The sequence below is a fragment of the Vicugna pacos genome, unplaced genomic scaffold, assembly GCF_048564905.1.
Source record: "Vicugna pacos unplaced genomic scaffold, VicPac4 scaffold_138, whole genome shotgun sequence".
In the NCBI taxonomy this organism is placed as follows: domain Eukaryota; kingdom Metazoa; phylum Chordata; class Mammalia; order Artiodactyla; family Camelidae; genus Vicugna; species Vicugna pacos.
Genome location: NW_027328818.1, coordinates 30,713 through 58,645, shown reverse-complemented (window position 1 = coordinate 58,645; position 27,933 = coordinate 30,713). Strand labels below are relative to the sequence as shown.

The 27,933-nt window shown below is 47.3% G+C and overlaps 1 long non-coding RNA gene across 1 annotated transcript in view; it reads left to right on the top strand.

The window, feature by feature from the left end:
• The first annotated feature begins 17,009 nt into the window (after positions 1–17,009).
• Positions 17,010–27,933, top strand: part of LOC140695100 (uncharacterized) — a 35,249-nt gene continuing 24,325 nt past the window's right edge. The window contains exon 1 of the long non-coding RNA XR_012070789.1: positions 17,010–17,282. This is a non-coding gene — a long non-coding RNA (uncharacterized lncRNA). The remainder of the gene's footprint in view (positions 17,283–27,933) is intronic.

Below are 27,933 nucleotides of genomic sequence, written 5' to 3'. Positions count from 1 at the left end.
AGGTGTGGTAAACAAGCCACTTCAGACAAGGCCCGGAGCAACCACGTAAATAGGCCACGGAGCAAGTCGTGCAGTCAGGCCTCTGAGGTCCCGAAACCCATGTCCCCATCGGCTCCATAGTTACCAGTGGAAACTAGGGGGATTTATGTGACTGTGTGCTCCTGTGAGGGCTGGGATATGTGTGTTTAAGTCCACATCTTCAGAAACTCGGCTAGAACCACAGCCACTGATTGCACGGTGGCAGAGGAAGGGAGGATTCCAGCCTCTGGTCCAGCTCGTGTGGAGCTCAGAAGTTCTTCCTCCTGTCCTGAAAATAACACCAAATCTGAGGGAGCTGCAAACCCACTGCTCTTCTTAGATCCCAGAAGACTGAGGGGGAAAGCTGCTTCCAACCCAGAGAGGTTGCAAAGGGAACAGCGGGCAGGTTTGGAGAGTCACAGCTCCCAAGGCAGAACCTGCTTTTGTAAGAACCCCGGGGGCAGGCAGATTTAACAGGTCCCTGAGGCCAGCAGGAGGCTCAGTGTGGGGAAATCAGAGTGTGACAAGTCCAGGGGGCCAGTCAGAGGGGCCCCATGCTCTTTTTCATGTATTTTACATCCAGGACCGTGTCCTGTTCTCAGAATGAAGGTCAGAGGATAACTCCTCATGCTTCCTGCCTGGAGAGGAGAAAATAACTGTATTGAAATACACCCAGAACATTCTGTTTCATTGGGGGAAGTTGTTTTTTGTTTGTTTTTTTAATGAGAAATTATTTTACCAGAGCCTAACCAACCTGGGAGAAGGGAAATCCCTTCTGTGTCACCCAAATTGGGGTGGGGGGAAAGAGACACACTTGTGGAGGTCACAGCTCAGGGCACAGGCTCAATGAGAACTAATCACAGGACTGCAGATGCCCTGCTCTGTCCCGCTCCCCCAACACCTTACCTCCATGTCAGTAGGGCCCGTGTGTAATAACAGGAATAATACTAACAGAAGTAAATGTCTCAGGAGTGTCTAGGGAAAACCCAAAGACAGCGGGGAGATGAAAACAAGGACACACAGGCTGTTTTAGCCTCTCACACCAATAGCTGTAGCAAACTACACACAGCCCAGCCCCAGTAGATAAACAGACAACCTCACAGAAGAAATTATTTATTTTGGTTCTCTTACCCAGTGCATTCCATGGTGCATCCTCGCCTAGAATTGAGTGGAAGCAAGTCCATCTCAGAAGGGACATAACTGAAGAGGGATGGCTTCCCAGACTCTGAGGGGCAGAGAGAGCACCAGCCTGGGTTAGAGAAAGGTGAGGGGTGGGGTAGGGTGTGGGCTGCCTTCTTCCCCATATAAGGAACCTTCCTGAGGCCAGCACAGTAGGAGGGAGGGCCATGGGGTGGAAGCAGCCAGACTTCATCCTGAGAACTGTTGGGATGCCTCAAAGGGACCATTCAGGTGCCCAAACTGGGCCCTGATTGAGGGAGCCAGTCGGTCTGACTCAGAGCCCAGGACTGAGGTGGGCTCACAGCAGGCCGGTATTACTTGGCCGGATCCATTTCACTTCTCCGAAGCCCTGTGTAAAACATGAAGCGTGGACGGCCTGGTGAGCACAGCTCTGCCCTCAAGACCGGTTTCAACTCCTCTCTTCCCAGAGAACAGCATCTCTGAACCCGTCCTGGGTGACCTCACAGAGATCACCCTAGTGGCCCAGGCTAGTGACCAGGAACATGTACCTTCCTGCAGGCAACCCCTGACGTCCACTGATGCATCATATACTGGCAAAGAGTGAGTCACTGTGCATTGGTCTAACAGCAGAGACTCTGCCAAAGGCCCAAGAGGTGGTGTGTGGGACATGCAGGGGTGCAGGAGTGTAAGCAGTGCAAAAGTGTAACTGGTGACAGGGGTGCAGGGGCTGTGGAGGGCGCAGGCATTTCAGGGGATGTGGGGGTGGAGGGATGCAGAATTGCAGAGAGTAGCAGGGGTGCAGAGGTGCAGGGAGTGTAGGGATGCAGGGAGGTGCTCAGGGACCTGGCCAGGATAAGAAGGCAAGTGCACATCCTTGCAGTCAGCCTGACCCCGGTGGGCTATTGCAATGCTTTTGGGCGGCGGCGGCGGCGGTGGCGGTTGGGAGGCTGCCCGGGCAAACCGATCGATTTCTTCTCTTCCCTGCAGCCTGGCCTGGGGTGGGGCTTGGCCGCCGGAGATTCGCCAGATGTTGCACTCCAGGTAAGCTTGCTCCTGGGAGGTGGGGCGGTTAGGTCAGAGGGCGGTGGCAGCGGCAGAGGGGCGGAGCGGGCCTACCCCTGGCGAACGGGTGGAATAGCTGCCTTGTCCCGGCTGCTGGGCCTGGGAGCGGCCTCTTCTTCCCCAGGTCGCCGGACACTCCTGTCCCACTCAGCTTGCTGAGTGCGGAGTAGGGGCGGGGCCGTTAAGGTGCGGGACCCACGGGGGGAGGGAGGCTGCCGCGGGGGAGCCGATCAATTCGCTCCGCTCTCCCCAGAGGCGGAGCCAGGGGCGGCTTCTGCTGCCCTAGAGGCGGGACGCGGGTCTCCAGATGAGCTTGCTCCTGGGAGGCGGCGGCGGAGGCGGCAGGGGCAGGGGATGTGTTCCAGGGAGTTGCTCCATTTCTTCTCTCCCCCACGGCCTGGCTTGGGGGCGACGTCTGCCGCCGGAGATTTGCCTGAGGTCCGACTCCAGGTGAGCTTGCTCCTGGGAGATGGGTGCGGTGCGGTCAGGGGGCTGGTAAGGTGGTGGCTGCAGGCATAGGGAGGCTGCCCCGGAGGAGATTGTGGATTAGCTCCATGTGTGCACCGCGTGGCCTGAAGGCGGCCTCTGCTGCTCCAGGTCCCGGGACACCCCTGTCCCACTTTGCCTGCTGGGGGCGGGAGGCAGGGTAGTCAGGGTGCAGGGGTGGCGGTGGTCGGGGGCCTGCAGCGGGGGAGCGGCCCATTTGCTCCCATCTTCCCCGCGTCTTGTCCTGGGGGCGGTCGCTGTTGCCCTGTGTTACGAGACGCGTGTATCCTAGTCGGCCTGACCCCGGGAGTTGGACTTGGTACTTTGGGGGTGGTGGCAGCAGCGGCAGGTTTTCCCATGGAACTTGTCCATTTGCTCCCACTTCCCCCCATGGTTTGCCCTGGGGGCGGTCCCTGTTGTCCCAAGTTCGTCGGACGTCCATCTCCAGGTCAGCCTGCTCCCTAGAGAAGGCCACTGTGAGGTCATGGGCAAGAGTGGTGGCTGCTGCGGGGGTAGGGGCTGCCTTGGGGAGCTGGTGGATTGGCTCCCGTCTCCCCGATGGCCTGGTGTGGGAGTGGCCTCTCCTGCCCCAGGTCACCAGACTCACGTGTCCTACTCAGCCTGCTGGGGGAGGGGCGCCCTGGGCGGTGCCTTTAAGGTGCGGGGGTGGCGATGGCGGGGGTAGAAGACCTGCAGCACGGAGCCTGTCAATTTGCTCTCCTTTTCCCCGCGAACAATCCTGGGGGCGTCCTCTGCTGCGCAAGAAGCCGGATGCCCGTCTCCAGGTCAGCTTGCTCCTGGGAGACGGGCCCGATGCGGTCAAGGGGCAGAGGCAGTTGCGACGGCCGGCTGCCCCGCCTAATGGGGCCACTTCTTCTCCTCTCCCCTGACCTGGCCTGGGGACGTCCTCTCTGGCGCAAGATTCGCCTGACACCCCACACCTGGTCTGATTGCTCCTGGAAGGTGGGCGCGGTGAGATCAGGAGGTGGAGAGGACAGGGGCTGCCCCTGGAGAGCTGGAGGATAAGCTCCAATCTCTCTGCAGGCCTGACGTGGGGGCGGCCTCTGCTGCCCCTCGTTCCCAGGTCACACTTCTTCGGGTCATATTTCCCCGGGGTTGCGGTAGGGTGCGGGGGCGTCGGGGTGTTGGCGGGGGTATGGAGCCTGTCACTCGGGAGCTGGGGGTTTAGCGCCCATCTTTTCCGCAGATTGGCCTGTGGGCAGCCTCTGTTGCTCCAGATCGCAAAGCAATTTCCCTGACAGCTTAGCCACCAGAGGTGGGCAGGATGGGCTGAGAGGGCTGAGGCAGCCGCCAAGGCAGCGACGGAGGGGGCTGTCCCTGGCCAGCTGGTCAATTTGTTCCCATCTCAACCTTTGCTGCCCCAGTTTCGCAGAACGCCCTTCTCCAGTTTATTCTTCTCCAGGGAGGTGGGCGCAGTGCATGCAGCCCGAGGTCTGGGCTCTCCCTTGGGAGGGGCAGAACTCTCTTGTTCTCCTTTGTCTTTATTCTTCAGCGAAGTGGTTACTGGACGCAATTCTTAATTCTGAGAAAGTGTAGCCTGTGTTATGGAAGAGCTGCTGGACAGTGAGGTTTCTGGGTGGATTTTCACATCAGCTGATGCCCCAGGCAGGCAGGAAAGCTATTACTCAGAGCTTCTTAGTCTGGGGTTGGGGATGGCCCCGCCATCCTCGCCATGCTTTTTAAAAATGTGTTACTCCCCTCTTTTTCCTAGGTGACATTTTAGGTTATTGGGTCTCAGATTGCTGGCACACTCATCCCTGTTCTCAGACATCTTTTAAACTTGGGTGAAGTGATAAGTAGGGGAAGATGATTTACTGAAAGGTAAGAATACTTAAATTCGCATTAAAGCTACATTCTGTCAATCTTTCTAAAATGATTTTCCTCTGATTCTAAATCCACGACCTAGTGAATGTTGTACTCCTGTGTAAAATCATTGATCTTCACATCACATTTGTTGAGTGGTCAACGAGATTTGTTAATTAGATTATTCCTGAAAGGAAAAGTTCAGGCTTTTCAGAATTCCTTGTCTGATGTCACCCAGGCAGTCACAGTAGAAGACAGAGCTGATATAAAAATCCCTCAGCTGCCTGAACTGCAAAGCTTCTGGGATTACTGATCCCTGAAATGCAGGTGACTCTTGATGATAATCTGGGGGATGGTTTAAATGATCAGATTCTTCCAGTCCTATAAATGGGTTCCGTGGCCCCAGCCCCGGGAGAACTGGACATAAGGGCCATATCGTGTGTGGTGGGATGGGAAGGCAAGGTGTAAGAGCTGGAATCACTGAGATTCCACACTCGCTAAACACAGACTCCAGAGCCTAATTGTTGTCAGGTTCTGTTCTGGATTTGAGAGTGTGTTCATACATGATTCTTGCCCTTCTGGAGTCACTGCCTGGGTGGAAGTAACCTTTACATAGATCTGTGGAGGATGACATTTAAGTAGATGGGCTGTTATGGTTCTCAATGTGCCCAGGCTTGCTCTTCCAGGCACTCGTGGGACTAACGCGAGTCATGTTATTCACTCATTCACTGATTTATTACCCTTGAATTGATCACTCGTCCCACAGTAAGTGAAACAAGGTAACAGGAAGCTGAGTTTTGTCCCCTCTCCTATCACTGATTGTTTTTCAGTCGGGCGCCCTGCGTATGCATTGTGAAACGGTGGTATTTCGTGCCCAATGGGGCAGCACTGTCAGTTCTGAGAATCAGGGGAGACACATGGGTAGGACAGCACCCTGACACACATGGCACCCCCCATCCCGTGAGACAGAATTGTCGATGCTCAGGTGACCCGATGTAGACTGCGGTGCTAAACCTGAGCATGTTTAGTTATCCTGGTGGCTATGAAAATACAGACTACCAGTCGCTACCTCTGGAGACTCTGAGGGTGTGCACCCCAGGATTCTGCATTTTAAGAAGCACTTTAACGAATCCTGATGAAGAGATCTGAGTGTCCCACGGAGAAACACTGGTGTGCGAGGCACCAATATTGAGGATTCTCAGGGAACGATGTCTTTTTAGGATGGTCCATGGGCCCTCACTTTAGACTTTTGCCTTGAGTTTAATTTTATGTGTTCAGAAGTGATGTCTTTCAATTCCAGTGCATGTCAGCATGCTCTGTGCAGGGATTTACTCTCAGTAGATGGCAAAAACTATGATTCTTCAGGTCACCGAGCTACACTGTGAACGATATTTTATTTTGGTTTTCTTTGTAGCAATGCAGAGTCTCCCGAGAAGAGATTTAGACTCAACAGCTTTGTGTCAGACTTTGGAAGACCGCTGCTGCCCAAGGTGTTCTCTGGCAGTGCAATGATGAATCTAGGTCCCTCTTTCACTGCTACATCAATGAAGTGGACCACTTGGACAAGGCCAAAGCTGGTATCCCTACCATAGCCCTTTACAGTGTTATTCGGCTCCAGGAAGCCATCAGATGCAGCAGGTGGCCAGAGGAGGAGCCGAACAGACTCATGAAATGTGACATCCCCAACTTTATCAACACGGACCAGAACTCTGCCTTTGTGGAAGATGATTTCCTGATTTTGTAACTACCGATTGTTCTAGAAAATAAGCCAGTTGCCCAGAACTCACACAAAGACTTGAATTGAGAAACGTGCTTTCTCAGGTATCTTTCTGAAGATGTGAAGTCTGTCTTTGTATGGCAGGAAGTCCCCTTTCACAAAACTGAATGTGTTTGTGTCTGAGAGAGGGAAATGGAGACAGAAAGACGAAGAAGCAGAAGAGAGCCCCCTCAGAAGAGATCTAGTTAAGGTGAGTTTTTGTGCCTTTAAAAAACATTTGGGGTTTTAGGGGGAACAAAGTATTTACACTGTCTTATTCTCCTCATTGGAAACCTTGGCCCCGTCGTCAGAGTCAGCGGCCTTGAACGGGGGTTGCACGCTGCGTTTCATCTGGCACTGCCACTTCCACGCTCTGCCTTTAGCACGTTGCTTTGCCTGTCAGGGTTGCCACCCTTTTAACTGTAAGGTGAGGAGTCTGGAGTAGATGATCCACCCCAGCTCTGCTGTTTTGCAAATTTCTGATTTCGTATTCGGATGAGTCTGGGATACACCCAGAGCAGTATAAACCAGGCCCTACCTCCTGCCTATTGCTGGGGCATCCCTCAGGTCTGTGCCTTCTACTCAACCCTTTACTGAGCCCAGCTTTTGTCAGGAGCCCAAGTGCCTACCGGGATGGCAGGGGACTTGTCTTTCGTGGTCACGGTGGCCAAGAATTCTATTGGTGTGCTGAAACAACTCTTCTGAGATCCTCCACCCACCCCTGCTCAAACCTAATGACAGCACTACGGTTCCTTTCCTAGGAGGAGGATCAATCCATGGTGCATTTTATGACAATCCTGTCCCCAGGGATGCACGGAAGTTTATCAGCTGAGTGAGGGGAGGTGCCTCTGTGTCCCTGTATCTCTGTCTGCTGACAGTTCGCTGCCACCGGCTACTGAACAAGAAAAGTGCTATTCACCATGTTGTGTGTTTTCCAAATGTGTAGGTGATGGTCTTGTGGCTCGTGCGTGGGCTTTGATTTGGGATGGTGAAGGGCTTATAAATACCTCATCAACATGTATTCGAGGTGGCCTGGTGCCACACAGATTTGATTCATGAAGGCATCAAGCCTGCACACTGGTTTGGAAACAACTTGGTTTTGATCATTCACACTGCATGCATGACTCGCTGCTAATCTCTGGGTGGTTTTTTCATTTCAGATTTATTCACCCCATGTCTTGCTTAAGCTGAAAAATACATTTATTTCACCAGAATATTCTCTGATTCTTTGTTTACACACATCCAGTTTTTTTAATTCCTTTAAAAATGATTCTGTGTTTATAATGCCTCCTAATTTCTATCATATCTATGTTGCCAGTGGCCTGAGACATGCACCAGATTTGATGCTGGAACAGTTCCACCAAAAGAAATCCCTTTGCCGTAATATCTTTTGAGGAAAATATTATTCTTTAAGGCTCTAACAGTAAATCGTAGAAGAAAGCATGGAACATTTCTTGTAGTTAATACATGTTCATGCGAAAAGAAATGATATTTTCATTAAACAATGTTGATTTTAATAACTTTTACAAATGTGAACATTATTATTCATAATTTAAGTAACCAGATAAAACCACAGTTATTTATTATGAAGATTGAAAACTATTTACATGGTCTCTTAATTAGAAGTAGCTTTATTAGAAGACTGAAGGGTATTTAAAAGATGGAAAAATACCCATGATGACACCATCATTTTTATTAACTAAATATCAAGAACTGTGCAGGGATAAGATTTAACCCTCTGCAAACTGCCAAGTTAGCATGAGGTAGTTTGTGGATGCTGCCAGAGGACAGGACACTCCCCCAGGATCAGAGACAAAGGACTCCCTGCCAGCACAGAAGGCAGCCTGTGGTTCAAGTTCATATTGGTTCCTGAGTTCCTTTCCTATTGCTGTTGTAACAAAGGACCACAGACTCAGTGGCTTAAAGCAATACACATTCATCTTCTCACTGTTCTAGGGTGCAGTAGTGCAAAGTCAATGTCAGTGGGCTAAAACCAAGGAGTGGCCAAGGCTAAGATCAACACCTAGGCTCTTGGGAGGGATTCATCATCCTACCTTTCCCAGCTTGCAGAGGTGCTCACACTCCTTGGCCCAGGGCCCTGTGTCACTGTGACCTCTGCTGCCACTTTACATCTCTGTCTCTGACTATATAGATATAGAGGAAGAGTCTTCTACATCTGGTATGGACCCTTTTTCCTACATGGACATTGTATCCTTATTTATGTGCAGATGAAAACCCCTTCCCTCCAGGGTGCGGTGGCATCAGCTCACAAGATGACCACTCTGGGCTTTAAGTGTCCTCTTTGTATTGTCATCAGGGAACTTCTCTTTCCATAGTTAGCTCTGTGTTACTTTGTTGTTATATTTTACCCAGAATTACTGAAAGTTTTACTTAAAAGGGATCCTAATTAGCTCTGTTTACCTGTTTCCAGAGCTGAAAGCTTCAGTTCTAGAGTATCAGTTTGATTTTTCCTAAAAATACATTCCAGTATATTTCTCTGGTGAAAGTCTCTACCCTGTTATCTATTGTCCCATCATTTCCTTATTTTCTTGAATATATTAAAAGTATTTTATAGCCTTTATTGGTAACTCTGATGCCTACATCACCTGGGGTTTGCATCCTTTGTCTAATGCTCCTTATTCTCATGTTATCTGTCATATAGTCTGGACATGTTGCATGTCTAGAAATTCTTTATTACATGGCAGACATTGCAAATGAAAAATCCATGTTATCTTCTGTGAGAGCTTTTCTACCTTCCCGTTAGGCAGACAGTGTGAGGGACTGATCATGTCACTCCAATCAGGCGCTGAGGTGGATCAGGACTAAAGTGCCTTTTTTCTTAAAACAGCTTTGAGGTATACTTGGCAAAATAATTTTCACACGTTTAAATTGTACAGCTTAATATGTTTTGACGTAAGAATATCCCCAAGGAACCATGACCACACTCAAGACAGTGAACATACCCATCACCCACAAAGCTTCTCTCCTGACTTTTTTTGTCCCTCCCTCCCTCCCCGTCTCTTCCCCTGGGAACCATTGATCTGCTTTCTATCACAACATATTGGTTTGCATTTTCAAGATCCTTATATGAATGGATTCATGCAGTATCTACTCTATGTTGTCTGACTTCTTTCATTCAGTGTAATTATTTTGAGAATCATCTGTGTTGCTGTATTAATAGCTTATTTGTCTTATAGTAGAGTATTGTTTAGTGCTGAGTTTTTACTGAAGAGTTTATTGTGAGCAGTGTTTGTATAGACCATCATTTCTTTCTGCATTTACTTCTTGATGGATGCATGGGTTATTTACAACTTGTGCTATTATAAATAAAATAGCAGTGAATATTTGGTTATAAGTCTTTGTATGGACATATGCTTTTCCTTTCTAAAGCACCAGATGAGGAATGTCTGGATTATATGGTACATAGGTGTTTACCTTTTTAAAAGAATCTGTTAAAGACTTTTCCAAAATGGTTGTACTATTGTAAATTCCTCGTGGTGTGTATCAGTTCTGGTTGCTCTACTTCCTTGCCAGCACCTTGTAAGGTCAGTCTTTCTAACTGTATTCATTCTAGTATGTATGTGAACTAGTATCTCACTGTGGTTTTTAAAAGTATTTCTCTAATCATTAATGACACCTTTAATCAGCATCTTTTCATATGCTTATTATCCATCTGGATATCTTTACTGAAGTGTGTTTTCTGGCCTCATTCATTCAGGTGTTTGAATTATTATTGAATTTTGAGACCTCTTTATTCTGGATCAGATACAAAGAGAGACCATTATCAGATATATGATCTGCAAATAGCTTCTGTCTATGGCTTGTCTTTTCATTTGCTTAGCAGTGTTTAGAAGAGCATTGAAGAGTCTTCATGTTCATAAAGTTCACTCTATCAGTTTCTTTTTAAAATAGATGATACTTTTGGTGTCATAGCAAAGAAAAATTTGCCAAACCCAAGGCCATAAAGCTTAAGCCTATGCTTGTTCTCCTAGCTGTTTTATAGTTTTAGATTTCCTATTAAGATCTATGATCCATTTTGAGGTAAATTTTGTATATTTTGTGAGGTGTGAATCAAAGTTCATTTTTTTTTTTTGCGTATCACTATCTAATTGTTCCAGCACTACATGCTGAAAAGATCCTTTCTCCACAGCATCCTTTTTGAGAATCAATTGTCTGTATAAGTCTTGGTTTAGTTCTGAACATTCTATTGTGTTCCATTATTCTATTTTCCTGTTTTACACCAACACCATAATTTCTGATTACTGTAGCTTTATAAAAAAAAAGTGTGAAAATCAGATAGTGCAAGTCTTCCAACATTGTTTTTCTTGTTCAAAGTTGTTTTGGATTTTTGGGATCCTTTGAATTTTTATATGAATTATAGAATAAGTTTTTAAATTCCTTACATCCTGTTCTGCCAAAATTCCACCCATGTCTTTGGCCGTCTCCAGAGCCACATTTTCTGAAGAAGTCTCTCTAGATCCCAGGTGAAAGGAATTTCTCTTTCGTCTGTGCTCAAATCACATTTGATATTATTTGATTCCATTTAATCATATTTGCCTGTATGTACTTGTCTGATCTTTCCAGCCATTTAGTAAATCTCAAAAGATTAGGAATCTTGACTTGGTTCCCTCTGTGTGCTGAGAAACTAGTTCTATGCTTTGCAGGAGTGAGCCCTGCAGTAAGAGGTATCTGCAGCACACATCTAGCTCATTGCTTGAATATTGTCAAGGAATTCTGCAGATTTAGAATTGTTTATTGATTGTTGTCTCCAAGACGGCTCAGTCTTTTTTATTTCTATTGCTACTGCTGCAGTTTCAAAGAACAATGGGCTAGTTATTTTGCAAATATCAAATCATACTCTAATTGTGTTGTCACGCAAATTATGTGCTGCTGTGTCTTAACAACCTGCTTAGTGTTCACAGGCTCCTTCACTCATGGAAAATTTGGGAGAATGTCATATCCTTAGAGATAGCAATGCTGTCTTTGGCGACCTGAGCAGCAGTATCTGAATTCACTCCTGCTATTTTTCCAGTGTCCCCTCTAGACCTCCTCCAGCCCTCCATGGGGGGCCCTGCAGTTCTGCCCTAGAAAAGCCTGTTGCTTCTCAGGAAGACTTCCCTATGAAACATAATCATGTCCTTCTTGTGGGGACATTCAGTCCAGAGACCTGAAAGCAGGGGAAAATGTTCAGCCTGCTTTTGGTAGAACCTAAATTCTTCCATACTTGTTAGAAGCAATTTCAATGAGGAAACTGTTTTGGCATCTAACAAATCAGCATAAATGACTGATGAGGAAGATCAGCTTCCCCATCCCACTCAGTCGTCATGTTGATGTGACACAAACATTGGCAAACATTTTCCCCTGTGAGCAACGTAAAGTTCAAGACGTTATGAATGGCTTTTTATTTTTATTTCTTAGTCTTTCCACATTCACTGTGTCTCGTGAGATTATATGAATCCTGCTTATTTTCAGCCCAGCACTAAACTTTTTAAAAGGATCACGTGTTTAAAAGGCTAGTGGACAATTTTTTAGAAGACAGAAATCCTTAGATTTTGGTCCCAGAGTTGAATCTTGGTTAGTGGTGAATGAAAATTCCCGTTAAAATTTTAAATTCAGTGATATAAAGTCTTAAAAATAGTTAAATATTAGTCAATTTCATTAAACACTATAAGAGTTATTTACCTTTAAGCCTGTTTCTGGGGCAATTTTGCAATGATTCCCTCCCTTTATCGATTCCCTCTTTATCAGAATCCTTGAGAGGCCCCTGTCATCATTGTCAGTATCATCATCATCATCATGGAACTGATTCTTCTGGAAGATTCTAGGAAAATATAGAGATGGACGGGATTATGTGTAGGTCAGTGTGTGCATGTACAATAAGAACAGCTGTCAGGCATTAGATGCAAGATACCCATTTCATTTAGGGGAGAATGTGGTCATGAAATCCTGATGTGGTGAATGAAGGAAGCGGTGGGAACAGGATAGTCAATGCAAAGGAGGAGGAAGTGAGTGAGTTGGAGAACATAGATCCTTGGTTAGTTGATCAGCACATTGGTAAGAATGAGGGGAGTGTGATGGCAGAATCATGTCCCTCCCCGGCCACAGGGTAGCCACCTGTGACATGTTACTGTACATGGCAAAAGGGATGACAGATATTTTAGGATTAAAAATCTTAGAGGATTTCTGTCTCCTAAATTGTCTATTAGTTAGCCTTTAAACCCATGATACATTATTATAGATTAGTGCAGGGGCACAAATAAAAAGGATTCATATAATTTCACCAGACAAACTGAATGTAGAAAGGATAAGGAAGAAAAACAAAAAGTCACTTATAAGTGCCTTGAACCATAAATTGCTCATGAGGAAATGTTACACAAGGTGAATGTCACAGCCACATACATACTGCCTGAGTGGGATGGGACAAGGGGATCCTGAGATGAGACAATAGGGTGAGTAGTCTGGATTGTCCAGGTGGGCTGAATGTAATCACAGGGGTCCTTAAAATGGAGGATATTTCCCAGCTGAGTTTAAAATCAGAGGGAGGTGTAGCGATGGAGCAATGTTCAGAAAGGCTGCTGACCATGAAAATGGAGGAAGTTGAGGGGCACAAGCTAAGGAAGGTGGGTGACCTCTGTAAACTGGAAAAAAAAAAAGGAAACATTCTCTTCTAGACCCTCTAGAAGGAAGGAACCCTGCTGGTATCTTGAATTTATCCCAATGAGAACTGTGTTGGATCTCTGATATCCACAGCCATAAGCTGATAAGTCTGTGCTGGTTTAAGCTATTAAGCTTAATGGAATTTGTTACAGTGGTAATAGGAAAATAACATAGTGAGCGGTAGTGTAAGGGATTAAAGGTCTAGGATGGGGTGTGGAGAGAATTCTGACATTTACACCTAAAAAACAACCAGGTGAAGTGGGAAGGTGTTTTAAGGAAGTCCTACCTGGCAGGGCTGTCAAGCAGACTGGAGTGAGCGAATCCTTGGAGTTAGAGGAATCAGTTAAACCTCTACAAGGAAAATAAGAAATAAAATGTAGCAGGGCTTCAGTGTTAGTAGATGTAGGAATGGAAATGGGCAGAGAGATATAAACATTATTTTGAAATTAGCTACAGGTTTGATGACTGCATGTTTGGGAGAGTTAGCCGATGTGTGGACTGAATGCATCCCCTCAAAATCCATATGTCGAAACCTCATCTCCCAGGTTGACGATATAAGGATGCGGGGCCTTTGGGAGGTGATTAGTAGGATAAAATGAGGTCATGAGAGTATTGCCCTCATGAATGGTATTAGTGTTCTTATACAGGGCCCCAAAGTGCTTGCTTCTCTCTCCTCTCTGGGCCATGAAGATAGTGGGAAGACAGCCATCTTCGAGCTGGCAATCCTCTCCCAGATACATTGACCTTGAAAGCCTCAGCCTCCAAACCATAAGGAATATGCTGGTTGTTTAAGCCACCCGACACACGGTAATTTGTTACAGAATCCCAGACTGACGAAGACAGTGGAGAATGCCACTGCGTTTGGCACTGATTGCCTGGAGAATGCTGAAACCCAGGGAAGTGGGCAGCACAGACGTTTACTCATTTAATCCTGCCAACACTGTAGGGGATAGAGTCTACATTTTCCTCGCTATTTAAAAGGTAAGGAAAAAGAGGCACAAATAATAACAATGACAATGACAACAACAACAACAACAGCAACAATAATTTGTCCAAGATTCACACAGAACTCCCTGGAGGGAGAGTGAGAATTAATACTTATGCAGGCTGGCCCCAGAGCCCCTGCTCATAACTACTAAGTCAGATCACCTTGCTTATTTAGATCAGTTTTTTTTCAACTGTGATATGAGTGTACTGTGTCCAGTAACTTATAATTTCAAAATACCTCACTGTAAGGGAAACATTAGTTGCAGGCATTACAACCCACAGAAAGCTAGACATACAAAAATAACTTGTTAGGGCAAGATAACCAATAATGTTTTTAAATATTATACCTGCTGACCCTTTGCAATAAAGTGTTTATTTATAATTCTGTCTGGCTACAGAATAACATCATAATCCTGCATGTGGCTGGTGGCTCCCGTGTTGGACAGCACGGGTCTAGAGAATTTAAATGACTTGCCCAGCCTTGCCCAGGAAGCTCGTGGTGGGATCAGAGCTATAGTCTGGGACTGTTCCTTCCTATCCAACAATTCCCTCATGGAAGTTTAGAAGCTTCTCCTTTGGTGCCCAGCTGTCTATCCGTACTTATGACATCTTGTCAGGTGCCCCGGCCTGCTCCTGAACATCAGCCAGAACCCACTTCTGCTCTTTTTTGGCCAGGTAATACCTTCTAGCAACTTCCATTGCCTTCTTGGCATCAGTTTTTACATGGAAGGGTAGTGGCTAGAGAAGGAAATGTGTCCACATGACAGGTTTTTCATAAATATAGTAGGAGTGGTCAAGAGAAGAAAACCTCAGGAATACGAGTGGAAGCAGGTCATTTAATATACCAAATGCGTACTTTCAATGTATGTTTGTGTTTCCGAGTCCACGCTTGTTCTACTCGTGCATTATAGGCCAACACATCAGGAGACAAGGATTTGGGGCAAGAAATAGCGGCTTTAATTTGTAAAGCCAGCGGAGAAGATGGTAGACCAATGTCCTGGAGAACCATCATCCCAAGTCAGAATTCAGGCTCTTCTTATATTAAAAAGGGGAAGCGGGAATGCTTGGTTGTTGCAAACTTGGTGTATGAATTCTTTGTTGTTAGAATCCTTTGTTCTTGCAGCTCTTCACCTGGGTCAGATCCGTGTAAACCTCCAACAAGCAAATGTTATTTTCTATTCTGTATCTTGTTATCTTTATACGAATGGAAAAGTGATAATATCCTTCAAAGTCAGAGCCTTGAGAATAGGGTCTCCTGTATATTTCAGGATCTAGGCAACATTGTTTCACAAAAGGTGCAGAAACAGCAAGACTAAGCCTAGGAAACAGGGCACAGGTTTAAAGTCAAAGGAACAGATCTAATATGGAGTCAGATTTGTTCTTTCCTATTTCAGTAGTGCCATGGAGAAGGCACTGTGGGCAGCTTTCTGTAGGGTCCTGGAGGCTTTCTCTCTCAGCCTCTGTGCGCCTCTATTGAAAACCCGTCATCGCTATCTGGCCTGCTGGAAAACCAGTCCGCCTGTTTTGCCCTGAAGTTGTGTTCTGTTTATAACTCATCTCTACTCCTTGGAAAACAACTCAATAAAAACTCAGTTGGTTTCCCACCAGCCCTGAGCAGGGGTGAGGGATAGCATGTTATTATTTTATTAAAAAAATATATAAAAGAGTTTTAAAACAGCACTGGGCACATAGGAGAGAGACAATCAATGCTTCCTGGCTTAAATCGAAAATGATGACTCAGTGAGTCTATGGCTGCTGTATTTGCTGAGCTAGTTACTCCTTTACTCCATTACACATTTATTTTAACTGAAAAAGAAATATATGCATATGGTTAAAAAAATTCAAACAGAGCAAAAAATACTCAAGTGAAAGAAGTTTTCCCTCATCCTCTGTTCTTACATGCCTCCCTGGAGATGCCAATGTTTACAATCCTTTGTGTGCTTTTCCAGATATGCTATGCAAGTTCCCACCAATGTATGTAAATTCCTTTAAAGTTTTACTTATTTTTAACTTTAAGGGATTTAAATCCTCAAGTGGCTTCTGCCACAGTAATAGAAAAGAAGAAATCTGACTCCATATTAGATCTGTTCCTTTGACTTTAACCCTGTGCTCTGTCTCCTAGGCTTCTTCTTGCTTGTAAAACAATGTTGCCTAGAGCCTAAAATATACAGGAGAGCCTATTCTGAAGGCTCTGACCTTTAAGGGTATTTAACACTTTTCCAATCATATAAAGATAACACGTTGCAGAATAGAAAATAACGTTTGTTTTGTTGGAGGTTTACAGGGATCTGACCCAGGGAGATAGCTGCAAGAACAAAGGATTCTAACAAGAAGGAATTCCTACACCAAGAAGTTTGCAAAAACCAAGCACATAGGAAAGCAGCCTGAATTCTGACTTGGGGAGATGGTTTTCCAGGACATTAGTTTGCCATCTAGGTCTACAGAAACTTGCTATTCCATGCCCCAACACTTGGTCTCCCAACTTACTGGCCTGTCCTGCACTGAGGAGAATGAATTTGGACTCAATAACACTTCTACCTACCTAGCAAGTTGGACACTGGGACTGAGGGCAGCTCTCCCACACACAGGGGCCTACGGTGAGCCCTTGATTATTCCCCGAGGTTGGGGTGTGGTTTACCCAGGAGGGATGGGGACTCTACACCAACACTCAGGCAGTCTGCTCCTTCTGGGGCTCTGACATTTTACCTCCCGCTCCCTGCCAGCCCAACATTTGGGACAGTGGAGCTAAGGCAGAGATCGTGCCTGCCTGTTTCCCAGCGTGTAAAAGGGGAATATGTACTCTTCCCAAGGTAGTTCTGAGAAACAACACCTGCGGGTGCTTGGTTCCCTGAGCAACAGTAAACCTAGCTCCTTGTGGGGGCAACGGGTATGATACCCGTAGGGTTTCTGCAGAGACCTTAGCTGGAGGGCTGGGCCAGGGACGTAAAATATGAGCTGTGGGCAATGACGGGTAAGAGAAGGGTGTATAGGCAGGACTGCTGCCTCCTTCGGGGTGCCACAAGAGGTAAAACGCTTTCTCCCCATCTCTGTTACTCCCCTCCCAATTCCAGATAACTGCCTTCCCTCTGCTCCTCCTGTCCATGTGTCTCCCTCCACTTTTCCCCGCCTCCCCTCCTCCTCCCCTATTCTCCCTCCCTCGGTTCCCCTTCTCTCTCAGGACCCAGAGCGGATCGCTGGCCCTCCTGCGCATGCGCAGTTGCTGCCAGCTGGACCGCGGGTTGGAAGCTCCAGCTCCGAGCCGGGGATCGGCCCCAATGGCTTCTCAGCTCTGTCGCCCTGTAGGCCTTTGGCTACTGCCTGGGGCCGGGGCCTCTGGCTGTGGAAGTGCAAGGTGAGGGGATATCGGGAAAGGGGTGAGGCGGCTGCGGGAGGGCGGTCGGCGTGTCACAGCCCCCCAGGGCGCCAGTCAGCGTGTGTTCAGCTGGATTGCTCGGGCCAGACCCCTCTGCCCGCGCCACCTGCCCCGGCGCACCGGCCACAGCTGCCCAGGGCCAGGTGTGCCCCTGCCGCCTCTTGACCCAGCCGGGCTCCCCTCAGTCCGCGGCTGGCATCCGCTTCCCCTCTCCCGCCGGCGAGTCCTCCCCTCCCGGTCTTCCTCTCCTTGGCCGCCGACCCGTCCCCACCACTGGGCGGGCTGTGTCCCGGGCGGGCGGGGTCTGCACACCCGGACGGGGCGGGCGGCTTGGGCTGGGGCTGGGGCTGGCCTCCGAGCGGGGCTGCAGCCCGCGTCCCCCACCCCGCTCTCCCTGCCCCGCGACCCCGGGGCTGCCTTCCTCTCCCTTTCCCGATCCCTGAGGTCCAGATTAGCGGCGTGGGCGCTGCTCCCCAGGCTGAGAGCCCGCGGCTGTAACTCCCAGCTTCTCCTGGTGGAGTCGGGAAAAGGGAGCGGCAGTGCTGAGGGAGCTTCTGTCTCCTTGATCAGGATTTCTGCCCCAGATAAGTACCTTGAACACTTTCAGGTGTTATGATGGCGGTGCTTGTTGATGTCACATGTTTTTATACTGAGAGGGATTACAGTGGTGAAAGCAGGGCTTGGTTCAGTTAAAAATGAGCTGAAGGCATGAGGCTGTCTCATCCTCCATCATTCACTCTCCCAGGGTGAAACGTGAGACCGTCGATCTTAAAAAGATACTTATAGTCCCTAACTAGTCCAGCCCAGCTATTGTGTGTTAACAGGAACAGCACAACCTGAGGCGTTGGAGACCCAGGGACATTGCACTCCTAAAGAGCTCCTGGCAAAATCTGGTTTGTTTTGGTTTTTTTTTGTTTGTTTGTTTTAATTAAATTGTGGGACAGACTAGTAGTATAGAGGGAAAAATAATTGGCAAGAAGGATTTTTTCATATAACAGCTTTATTGTGATATTGTTCACACACCATGAAGTCCACCCACTTGAATGTTACAATTCAGCAGCTTTTAGCATATTCACATTTGTGCAACCATTATTATTCCAGAACGTTTTCATCACATCAGAAAGACCAGTTGAAATGCATGACCTATCCACCCCTTCCCAGTGGTGGTTCTAAAGAAGTTTCTTGGCTGTTCCTGACCATAAATTAACTTGTTACATTCCATGAAATATCTGGGAGGAATTCTAATCAGAATTGCAATGAATCTGTCTATCAAAGCAGGAAGAATTAATGTCTTTATGGCATAAACTTCTTCTACACATGAATATATCTGGGACCCTATCTTTTCATCTGTCCACAGCCAGGCCTATGGGAAATCTTGGGTTTGTGAATGATGAGATTCAATACATCATTAGATGCAACTGTAGCCTTTCACTGAAGAGAAAAGTAACCTCGTAGAAGCCAAGTGATTCTCTGATGGTTAGAATGAGTGACCGCCAGTGCTGGAGTATTCGAGTGGACTTGGTGCTTGCAGAGTTCTCCACCACCTACAGCTAAGGGGATTACCGTGTTCTTTTACTTTTTTTTTTTATGGCGTTGCTTTTATTTTTACTTATTATATAAAATTATTTTTTATTGAAGTGTTGTAAATTTACCATGTTAGCTTCAGATGTACAGCAGAGATTCAGTTATAAGCTTATGCATATGTATATAAATGTTTTTCAGATTGTTTCTAGTACAACTCATTACAAGAAATTGAAAATAGTACCCTGTGCTATATAGTAGGTCCTTGTCATTTATTTTATATTTATTAATGTGTATCTGTTAATCCTCCCTTTCCTGCCTGCTAACAACAGTTTGCTTTCTATGTCCATGAGTCTATTTCTAGCAGCACCGTTTTTGCTAGCAATATATGCTGGTTGGCTCTTTTCTGTTTCAGTAGTTCCATCTTATGTGTGGGCGTTTTTCTTCTGGTGGGCCTGTGTGTGGTTTGCACACGTGATAATAGAGATCTGTATTTGGGAGAACTCCAGGCCTCGTGTAGTCCCTCGTATGGAGCGCCCACTGAACTGATGCTTGAACTTGGAAAAAAACAGTAAATGTTGGAATTTCCACTATGGTTGAGACTTCCAGGTTTCTATAACCTCTTTAGCCCACCTAAATTTTGGCTGCACCCAATACTGGATAATTTGGTGGAACTTCATGGTATGGTGGTGTAGAGACAGGGCCTTGTATGCTTCTTCTCTTTCCTTTTTCTAACAATCATTTTCCTGGGCCTTCCAGGTACTCCCCCAGAAGGGCCCAGGGCTGGCTTGGTGTTGCACTGAGGCAATATTTGTTAATAAGTCCCTTTCCTCATCTCTTCTGAGCCTCCATTTCCTTCTCTGCACAATGAGGGCTTAGACTAGATAAGTGCTTTTCAGTTTCTTTTAAAGCCATGTTTCCTTTGAGAAACAGAAAATTCAAATCTCTCCTCCCATCACAACCCTTTAGATTTTGACACGTCCTCCAAGGAGTCACATAGCTCTTTGTGGTAAATTGACGTGATTGTGATTCCACGTGGCACAGAAAAGACTCTTCAGAGATTTATTGCAGGGAGAGGGCAGGAAAGGGGCAGTATGTCACACTTTCTTGTGTGAGCACTGGAGCAAAGGCTTGGGTTTAAATACAGTGTCTGATGTGGCATCTCTCTAATCTTGCACAATGTGATAAACCTCTATCCCTAGTTTCTTAATGTGTCAAGTTGGGGTGGTAATGTTTTAAGGCTTTTGTGAAACATTATACACATAAGCCATTTGTGTCTCGGTAGATACAAGACCTGCTAGAGAGTCGGAATTTCTTTAAAAATACATATATATTGTCCACATCACTCTGTCTGTGTGTATTTTGAAGTTCCTGGAGGGTGAGGGTTGAGTGTAATGTCCATCGTGGGACAGGTGGCCCATGGGTCTGTGTGCCTCAGATTGCCCCCTCCTCCCCAGTCCTCTTCCTCTCAGTCCAGGATGAAGTTCCCTAGTAGATTTACACCCAGGTCTTGTGGAAATGGCTTTTCATTTTATTGTTTCACCAAGGAGGGTTGCCATCATGATCTCTGTGGTCAGGTTTTGGTGACCTGAAGGCTATGCAATTGGGGATTTCTATTTTATAAAAAGAAAAAAAAATTACAAATACAAAATTAGACCTAGGTTGGTGGCAGGGGCTTTTGAAAGTGGGGACCATTAGCTTTTTTAGCTTCAGGTGCAGTGGCCTCTGGCCACGAGGACACATCCTCATGCTCTGAATTTGGAGGGACCAGTGGGTTCAGTGGGAATATTTACTGAGTGCATCTCATGGGCTGCGCATTCTCTTATTTGTACTGTGTGTTCCTTATTTGAGACGGTGAGCTGATTTAAACTCAATAGCCTCTTTAAAATAATAGACTTTTTATTTTTAGATGTAATGTAGATTCCCATGTAGTTGTAAGAGATAATATGGAGAGGGCCTATGGACTCTTTGCCCAATTTTCTTTAATAGTTCCATCTTGCAAAGTTGGGGTACTATTCATTCGTGACTCACTAACCCTTTTAGGTTTGTGTTATTGCCCTCATTTCTATTTATGAATAAACTGGTGTTGAGAGAAGCACACAGGTCTGCCCAGGTCACCCACGTGGTTAGTGAAGATTTGGGTGGAACGTGGGCTTGGCATTTCCAAGCAGTACCATTATGATGGTCTGTGGCAGGGAGCAGCATTCACTTTGCTTGTTTATTCATTCATTCAACAAACATTTATTGAATAAACTCTGTGGGTCAGATGCTTTCATAAGGTTATCTGATTCTTCAGCAGTATGGAGAATCAGGTAATGTTTTCTTTTTCTTTTTTTTTTTAATATGAGAAAAATATCTCTGAGAGGTTATAATCTCCCCAAAGGAAAAATAGCTCATAAATGAGGGATAGTACATTTGTACAGTTCCTTCTTCTTATGCAGGTGGTACCCTAGGCATTTTACATTTGCAAACTTCCATAATCCAGATATATTCTTGTAAGGCAAGAAGTTTTTTTTTTAATTGAAGTATAGTCAAGTTTACAATGTTGTGTCAATTGCAAGGTGGTTTCTTTTGAATTTTGAATGGAGAAAATATTTTTTGAGGGGGTTAATTAAGTTTATTTATTTGTTTCATTTTTCTAAAATGAGGTACTGAGGATTGAGCCTAGGTCCTTGAACATGCTAAGCACGTGCTCTACCACTGAACTGTACCCTCCTCCCCAAAGCAAGTTTTCTTACCCATTATTCTGCACCTTAGGAGTTCAAATAAATTGGCGTTGAAATCCAGATATTTTGATCCTACTATGGTTCTTTGCATTATATCCTGCTGAGGGGTGGGGAAGCAGTTCCTTTATTCATTCATTTATTCAGCAGTTTTGAGCACCGACTTTGCATCAGGTCCTGCCTAGGTGCTTGGAAACAGAAAACAAGAAATGATCCTTTTCTGCAGGGGATGGAAGCCTAGACCAAAAGCTGGGTAATGTGATCTGAGCTTCAGTAGCCATGTGCAGATGCTGAGGACAAAATTATCCCCGATTTGCTTGGACTTCCCTTGCCTTCTGGCTGGTGCACACCAGGTCGCCGCATCCCAGTGAGGCCCGCAGCCCACAGCACAGTATGTACATCGATTTACCCTCCCTTCTCGGCAGCGCCTGCAGCATGAACGCCCCTGACTACGTGCAGTGCGCTGAGGACCACCAGACTCTCCCGATTGTGGTCCAACCCGTGGGGATCATCTTAGAGAATTTCTTTTGCATCTATAATGGAATCTCCTTGGTGAGCCAGATCAGACCGTGCGGCTCCCAGTGGGCACTCTGTATCTACTATAGGTATCTCTATGCGCCCGAGAATGGATGGAGTGACTTCCAGACCCACCGCAATGTCATGGGCCTTGTCACCATTACTGACTGCCTCTTGGCCAAGACCTTCTAGAAGCTCCACGCACAGAGGAGCTGTATGGCACCACGCTCTACGACTCTCAGCTCTTTGTCTTTGTGCTGTATGGGGAGGTGGCCGAGCAGCCGCACACCGACGTGGCCTTCAATCTACGAGGACTGCGGGTGGTGGAGAAGAGGATCGAAGACTTCACTGAGTCACTCTTCATCTTGCCCAAGTCCAAGTGGCTGGATGGGGACCCCGAAAATTCTGGGGAGAAGACCCCCCTCCTCTACATCCTATTTGAGAAGGAGGACTTCGTGGGACTGGACACAGACAGCAGGCAAGTCAACCTGAAGGCCGGGCCACCCTGGCTGTGTGACAGATTGCTTCCCTACATCCAGAATGGGATCATCAAGGAGGAGGGCTTTCTTGTAGCCAAGGCGGGAAGGAGGTGTAGCCCGCCGGTTTTCAGACGTTTAAAACTAAATCCGCCTTTGTTTCAGAGAGATCCTTTTAGGGTTAGTGTGGACACTTACTCCCCCTTTTCAGCCAGGACACTTGGGGGGACCCCTGGAGTTGCTGTCCAATAGAGTAGCCACAGCTACTGATGTTAGTAGTGCTGGGGAGGAGGCCGGTCTGAGCTGAGATGTGCTGTAGGTCAAATGCACATCAGACGCTGAAACTTGTCTAGTAAAAAGAATATAAACTATCTTGTTACTTTCTATATTGATTACACGTCAAAATGATAGTATTTTACATACAGTAGAATAAGTAAGGTCTGTTCTTAAAATCAGTTACTTGGTTTTTTTTTTGTTACATTTTATACGTGGCAACTGGGAAACGTTATTTACATGACTCTCATTTCATTCCTGTTGGACAGCCTGTCCTGGGACAGTTTCATCCCTTTGCTTATAAATGAGACTCTGAATCCCGAGACGCAGAATGAGGTGCTGGTTGAGCTCAGGGTGGAGCCGATGTCTCCTGCCTCCCAGGCCCAGCACCAGCACGGCTCAGGCCCTCTCCCCTGCCTGACAGCCACCATGCCAAGTTAGGACATCAGAAACACTGCCAGGGTCTTCCGAATTAGCTCCTTACGCAGGGAAAGGCATGTCACGGTGTATGGGACACAGCAGGGAAAAATTCGTCCTCACTTTGTCCCTGTGATTAGGTCAAAGGCCCCACTCTGCCTTGGAAGTGCAGACGATCACTTCTGGGCTGCCTAACCCCTCACCCTCTACTATGTTTCCCTGTGTATCTTTCAAGCTGTCCCTCGGGCAGAAGAGGGTGAGACGTCTTTGCCGAGAGGTGGTCCCCCTTTACTGGGGAGAGTGAGGTGAGCTGTGTCCCCCCGGCCTACGGCCTCGGGCCTTGAGTCTGGAGAGCGCTCATGGCGGTCCCACAGGTGACGGTCGGAGGACATGGCACGTGCTGCCGGGCCCGCTGTGCAGGAGGGGCTCTGTGATTCTCTGTGATTCTAAGGTCAGATTCTACTTTCTTGTTGTTGGTAAGATGGAGGAGAAGATGCCAGAGAATTGATAAAAAGAAAATCCACACCAGTCCTGTGAATGACAGACACAGGGGATCCGTGTCCCACCTGCGTGTGGTGCCTAGCAGGCTCTGGAATAATTTTCACTTCCTCCCCGGACATTCCTCTATGGCTTAAGGAAGGGGAGAGGCATGTCGTGGCCATGATCTGTACTTGTCCTCACAGGGCCCTGTGATCTACATGCCCACACTACACTTCTGCTCCTTGGAGATGAGGTGTCAGGTTTAGGAAACTGGGCACTGCTGAGGGCATAGCTGCCAGAACCGTGCTACACCAAGGCTGGCTCCGTTCACCTCACCTGTCACCTCCTGTTGAGTCCTAAGGCGTCATTCAAGGTAGGTGCATCGGTGCAATGAAAGCAGGGACCTCCTTCACCCCCTGGACAGACTGGTGGGTGATCAGTGGAAGCCTGGAGCCCTGCCCCAGCCCCACGCCAGTGCCTCCTATTTTGTCATAGGAGGCACTGGTGACATTTTTGCTCAGCAACTGCTTGGCTCTGATTCTGCAGAGCCAACAGAGAATGCCAGCTTGTTTTTGCCTTTTGAAGTCTGCCCTTGGGATTTGGCGGAGTAGCTGGATGTGTGCTTAGCCCATAGTGGTTGACACTGTCACCATTGTTTACCCAGAACCTCGTGTACCAGGCATGGCTGCCGGCATCAAAATACAGCAGCGCATTAAACCTCCCTCCTGGTGGGTCTGTCTGTTCTGGTACCATAAGGGCTCAGCCAGCATCTGAACGTCAGTGAGATAACGTGGCCAATGAGCTCGGGTCAAGCACGTTCTCCTCCAGTGACTTTTACTCCATTGTTGCTTTTACTATTACACAGTCATTAATTTTTTAAACACTGCTTTGGTTCAGGAGCAGAACCTAATTCTCCCCTGTTCCTCTTGGTGGGAGTGAGTAAAGTTGTCCAGCTTGAAATGCGACCACATTTTGTAGCTCAAAAGCTGTCTACACGCATCTAGGTGAAGTTTTGGTTTGGGGCGCTGACCACGTTGGGGTCCCCCGGCAGCATCGCTCCCCTCAGGCCCCTGCCCTCCCTGGATCAGGAGGTGAGGGTGGGTCTCACCGTCCCTGCGTCCCTGTCCTCATCACACTGACGTAATTTCTTGTAAATGCTGTCAAAGTCATTTTTGTTCTCGTGTGTTTCTAATTTTGGCTGTTCCTCTATTCCTTTTTCTATTTTCCTTTTTCCCTTATACCACCCCGTGAGCATGTTGTTGGGTCTGAAAATGTGGGCTGTGCACACCCTGCATTGGAATAGCCAGATCGCCCTCTGTGCCGTCTCCATCGCTATAAAAAGCAAAAACTTAACAGTTGCCATGATTCGTATATTATCCTAGTCATCTTATTTTCTACTTTTTTGGAATTTTTGCTATGTTAGCACATCACCCACTGGAGTTTGATATCTGTTAAAGTCCTTGCTTTGAGGAACCTGTTAGTTCGTCCTTATATTTGGTAACAAATGCTCTCTTACTAATTTTGTTTATTTGTTTTGAAGAAGTGAGATGCGAATTGATTTAGGCGGCTGCTGAGGGATTTTTTTCATGGAGTATTTAAACTTGGAAAGTCAAATTCTGCAGCACCTTGCTTGATTCTGGCTTTTACACAAACGTGCTCGGCACGAGGTTCCTGGCTGTCGCTGTGTGACGTGCGTGACGGCGCTTCCTGGCCGGCGGTCACTGGTGAGGAAGTGGCCGGCTCGGGGGTGAGCAGCTGCAGGGGACGCTGTTGGAGGAAGCAGTCACCGGTTTTTTGTTTTTTGGTTTCTTTTTTGCATTCACCTTCCCAGTGCCATTTACTTTACTTTGCATTCATAGAGGGGCAGGAGCGGGCCTAAAACCTTGCCACTCCTTTGTTCCCTTTATGAGGCTGGTTTTTCTAAGTATCAGGAAAACATTGCCTTGTCCTAAGTAACTGGTTCACTTGGATCTGGTGGACACAGGGACCGCTAAAGGGGACCGTAGCTTCCTCTCTGCTTCAGCCAGTGGGCATTCAGAGCCAGGTCTGTGGTTTGCCTCAGCAGCCGTGCAGGCCTCCCTGCACCGGCCTTTACTTTTACCCCTTTTTGGCAGTAAATAGCTGACTCTGTGTCTGTTGCAGCTGATGTCCACCACTGACGGCCGTGTGGTTATTTTGCGGTAGTGAGTCTTCAACACCCCTGTCAGCCGTGAAGGGACCTTGCATTCTCACCCCGACCCTGGTTCATCTCACCCAGGGAAAGGGCTTGGCCACCACTGTCATGCTGGACATGAGGCCTTGTTTCTCCTTTCATGCTCTGGTCCAAATGTGGACACTTCATCCTTCACTGACTTGGTCTCGCTTGAGACAGTCCAGACTTTCTGAAAGAGTCCATCACATTCTGGGGGGGAACAGAACAGAAGTAAGAGTCGCAAGTAGGAGTCTAGGCTGTCTGGGTTGGCCAATGCAGGCTGGGATCTGTGATGGCCGGTCTGTGCCCTGGAAACTGGCCTTTCCCGTGGCTCCCGAGAGAAAAGGGGTCGGAGCGAGAACAGACTTGCCTGGGTTCCTACCATCCTCATCTGCTCACTGACAGGAGTGTCAGCTAACTAGGAGCTCCCCCAGACCTCGGGCCCTTCAAACCTCAGATCACGGGAGATCCTTGAGTCCTTTTTCTGGTCCTTCTTTGTGAGAATCCAGTGCCTTCTGAGGTGACTGGCAGCAGGAGATGCCTCCCCCTCCAGGGAACTCCCTTCGGAGGACTGTGACTCAGTGCACCTTGCTGTGATCTTGTGGATTTCCATCGTGCTCCCTGCAGAACCAGACTTGAGACTGGCTTAGTGACAGAAATAACAAGACTGATTCCAGGGCAGGGCCAGGTGGAGGGAACAGTGGAAATTGAATGTGACCTCAAACACCTAGGTGGGTGCTGGGGCTGTTACTAAAATGCGGAGCCTGGGAGGTACCTGCCAGGAATCGAAGTCTAGAGTAAATGGTGGACATAAGGCCTTTTTTTTTGACATATGGCATTTTTAAGATGCCATTTGTCATCCAAGTTAGGACTTCCAAGAGGCACTCGTGTCTATGAGCCTGGGGCTCAGGTGAAGGAGCCGGACTAGAGATACACATTGGGATTCGTCATTCTTAGCTGGTGTTCACAGCCGTGCAAGTGGATCAGCTCATCTCAAGAGGTGCAGACTGTGTCTGAGGGGGGGCAGGGCTGTGCCTGGTTTGTAGGAAAGCCCGGACCATGCAGCTTTGGTGTGTCAGTCAGCGGCGTTTGTGATTTTCAGAGCAATGGCATTTATCCTTAAGGTTCTGGGGGGTGGGCAGGGCCACACAGGAAGAAATGAAGAGAGGGTTTTGGCCACGTGTGCGCGTCTTGGGACGATCCAGAAGCTGCAGGGTCCAGAAGGGGAAACTCCTCAGAAGCTGGAGTCGGAGTGGGGAGTTGGGAGAATGTAGTCACACTCTCCTGTGATGAAGGGAGGGAGGCCTAGGGAGTCCGCACCCTAGCGGACTCTCTTTCCCACGAACAAAAGGCAATCAGACAGAAGATTTGAGGTAAGAAGGGATGGGCGTTGGGAGAGGAGCCAACCTGGAGAACGGTGGTTGAACAATTCTTGAATAGTCTCCCTGAAACATAGAGTTAAAAAAACCCAGACTCTTAAGAATATTGATAGTGACTGGGGAGGAGGCAGTTGTTCTTCTGACCTCCTAAGGGTAAGGTATGTATCCGGGGATATACAGAAGAATCGGGCAGTCTGTTCCTGGGGCTTCACCCTTACCAGGGGGAACAGTGCAAGTTTAAAGGGGGAGAAGGGCAGCGGAGGGAAACTAGCCAGGTCCCGTGTCACGTACCAGTCGGCCGCCCTACTTGCGTGTTGCATTCACATCCATGCCTCCCAAGTGGGCGGTGGCAGCCCCGTTTTGAAGATTGGGAAGCCTCCTCAGAGGTTTAAGGAATTGGTTCATTTAGCAGCTAGTAAATGCTGTAGCAGGATTCCAGCAGGGCCTTGTCAGACTTCAAGGGCATGTTCTCTCTACTAATTCCGGTTGTACCTGAAATGGTGAAGTGAGTCAGTTTCGGAGCCTTTCAGAGAAAGTACGCTTTAAGTGCCTCAGGACTGTTGCACAAAGCTCAGTGTTCTTTCATGGTTCGGAACCACCGCAGTGCTTTTTGCCCCACAGATGTAAGGTCTTACTCCTTTGACGATGGCGTGG